Source organism: Homalodisca vitripennis, unplaced genomic scaffold (assembly GCF_021130785.1).
Source record: "Homalodisca vitripennis isolate AUS2020 unplaced genomic scaffold, UT_GWSS_2.1 ScUCBcl_4910;HRSCAF=11352, whole genome shotgun sequence".
NCBI classification, from domain to species: domain Eukaryota; kingdom Metazoa; phylum Arthropoda; class Insecta; order Hemiptera; family Cicadellidae; genus Homalodisca; species Homalodisca vitripennis.
This window is the reverse complement of record NW_025781015.1, coordinates 3,560-7,118: the sequence shown is the minus strand read 5'-3', so window position 1 is coordinate 7,118 and position 3,559 is coordinate 3,560.

The following is a 3,559-nucleotide window of genomic DNA, read 5'->3' as shown; positions in this document are numbered from 1 at the left end:
TTCTTCATTCTAATAGGAGACCATTTGACCACTCAAAACCACTTATTCAAGGCTTGACATACGGAACTGATTCATAATAATTTCGAGGCTGTGATCGTGATATCTTCACGACAAGAAAACTAGGAGTAGTTTGTGTTCATGCCGCATAGCAAAACAAATGTCTGATTTCAATATTGGAGAGGAGGGATCGTTTAGTATTACTATTAGATAAATAGACAAAAAAGGACCCAAGTACGGAGCCTTGAGGCACTCCTGAGAGTGCGGATCCCTTCAACGCCAACTCTCTTAGAAGTTGTCCTTTTATTTGTTATCACGAAAATAACTGATCTGCTTTCTCCCTCAGAGAGATTTGAGGAAAGGTAGTTAGTGAGAGGAGTCTGCAACTCCGATTCAATTGCCATATTACGTTTCAAGAGATTTACCCAAAGAAGAACAGAATGGTTTTGATCACCAGTCGCGAAAGCCTGTAGGACTGGATCACAGTATATTCGCACCGAACACACTGCGACCCATCCAAAGGCTCCTCCAAACACTCGGCACACCCAATGACTATCATTTGAACATCAGACGCTAGTAAGTTTGAAAACCCTTTTCTTAGAAACCAAAACTGAGATGCATGTCAAAGAGAGTACATTAAGAGGTCAAAGTCAACATTGAAGTATCCTTGCCAGAATGGATTCATCTCAAACACAGACACCTTAGAAGCAAAGTAAGAGAGCAAGTGGAGCTCTGACTGAGTTGGCCTGGTGTAATTAGAAAAATCTCAGTTTTTGTGGACCTTTTTTAGATGGATTGAGACTGTAATGACAGGACATGCTATTAGATTGTTCGTTGGAATAAATTCCCTCAGAAAAGAACGATTTCGCCCCTTAAATTAGTGGTTGTACCAGAGGAGAATAAGCTTATACGATATGCGACACTTCATTTAAGATACCTTCAGGATGTATAACCCCCCATCCCACCTCACTCGACTTCGAGTTTCCCCAGCTTTGAAATCGAGCTTACGAAACCTCAGCCATAGTGGTTGGTTCAAAACAAAAAAAGAGCGAAGGTTTATCTAATTGTATGAATGATGCTGGGGACATTTGCAACATAGACTCTCGAGAGACCCGAATCGAAAAGAACAGCCAGCTGTTGTTGATAGTTGATTTACCTCAACTGAAATCCAAAATTATTCGTTAAACTTTCGTTTCCCTAGCATTCAGCTTTGGGTATCTGAGATAGCGTACTCTGTATCACCATTCGCGTGAGGTGATAATAGGCGTTGTTTGAAAGATTATTATTGACTTATATACCAAGCTGCATCATTCACAAAATTTTCCCAAGTTGCCCTACATCAGGAAATTACTGCTTTTTTAAATTAATGTAATCCAATGTTGAAATTCCTTTTTTCGAGACCTGAAGTATTAGACCCACTACGAAGAATTTAGTATTTATACCTTCTAAAATTAGAGACAGTGAAATCGTGTGGAAAAATTGCTACTCTTACTTTACAACATAAAGCTCCCGTATTTTCCGCCGAGCGACTAAGAGGTTTCTTATTGCACCTCGACGGTTATCTTCTAAGGCTTTTTCCCAGGACCTTTTAAGTTTTTTTGAGACGTTCAGGACTAAGCTGATGGTTAAACTACACAACGAAGGAAGGGTATTTAAAAATGACTTCCTTAATTATGCCTTTATTACAATGCAGGAGCTTCTCATTGACATCCACACGCCAACTTTCATAGCTGGAGACAGGAATTGTAGACTCGAGATGGTGAATTTGTTTTCATTATTTATCATTCTGAAACTTTCATTTCAACAGGTCGAAATGACCTGACGCAAGGTTGAAAGGGGAGATAACACAGTCGAGCCTGGGCCAGGGGATGGTCACAGAAAGTCCCGTATTCAAAAGAAACATGCGATTGTGAACTGAAAAAACTCTCTTGAAGGAAGGGTTATAATGTTATCAATACATGTCACCTGGAACCACGACCATCTATTCTGGTAGGGACAGGTTAATATTATAAATTTCGCATTAGCTGAGTTTTAAACGAGACATCCTCAGAATGACAGTTATTCCCTCTCCCTTGGAGTCCCTCAGAATAGAATCAATCATTGAAGGTCGCCACCACACCATAGAGACTGTTAAAAACTCCCCGAGCATGCCATGACCATCAAGACAAGCGGCGAATTCTCAAACTCGCATATCAATTGAAAGTAATCAATGCTGGAAAAGGGAACTAGTGAGGATCCGGTTAACACTGCAGCCTAGCACAACAGAGGAATCCTATCAGAAATAAGACAAGCTTAATTGTGACAGCACAAACATTCCAAAACTGGAAGGGTTCAACTAAGTAGTGCATCAAAAAGTCGAAGATTCCAAGCTAATTACTGTCACACCTCTGCTTCACCTCATTATGCTAAGAACTCCACCCCTAGATTGCGTGTGGTTGCTCGGCCCATTAAAAACGCTCGATATTGCAACCCCTCATTAAATCCCTGCAAAAAGTATCCAGATAATTTTTACAAGGATTTACTCCAACCAGATGGCTCAGCGAGGGTAAAACATGACAATAGTTATTTGGGATTCGGGAATTTTAAGCCCGAACATTGATTAAAGTGTCACTTTAGTTCATCAATTTTTATGCAAAACATCCCTGTATATATTGTAAATTGAGAAAACACTGAAAAATTTATGATTAGATCTGAAACAATATCCGTATCTTTAATAACAAATCCTCTCAATTGGTCGGGTTACATTGTGTAACAGTTTCTACCAGTAATTCCTGCCAACTGTTGATACATCATTAGAACTGAGTTTTATCTGGTCATACAAGCTATTGCTGGTGTGCTATGTGGCTAAAAAAGAATTCACTTGTGTGTTGATGTTGGTTGTAGTTCGGGTTGACGAAACAATGACAGGGCGAGAAAAGCGAAAGCGAACAATCTCAGGATACTGGAGCGGGCAGGGGCGTATGATTTGCCGATGGTGAGGCGCGGTGTACGAACTGGGCGAGGACTCCCAAGTGCCCATCAGCCTTGTGAAGTCCTCACCATACTGGTCCATAGCTCTGGGTACAAACTCCACTGGCCTGAAGGACTCCTAGACGGACCGGCGGACAGACAACATCGAATGTTGCCGGCGGGTGTTGTGTTGTGGAGTTGGAAGGCCAGGAGGTAGTGACTGCAATTTGTCCAGTTTTTCATATTATATCGAATACAACAGATCGTTCGGTGTCATTCCTTTTGCCTGCCCCGATGGGAAGTGTTAAACACCACTGAATAGGTAAGCCGCTGTTTAGAACCTAGAATGCAGTAATTCTTATCGTTGTCTATGTTGTTTTATTTTTTTTTCCAAATCGCCTTCAAATTAGGCATTAATGTTTCTTATATTTTTATGTTTACACGCGGAGTAAGGGACTGAGATTTTCAAATACTTTGTGGGCAACTGTTTGCGATAGAACAATATCTTGAATCTGGAGAAAGATTCTGCCACAATGCTTACTGTAATATTGTTATAGTTTTTACGTTGTGCCCAAGATTATACATCTGTGTCATTACTGTTAGTCCACGAGCT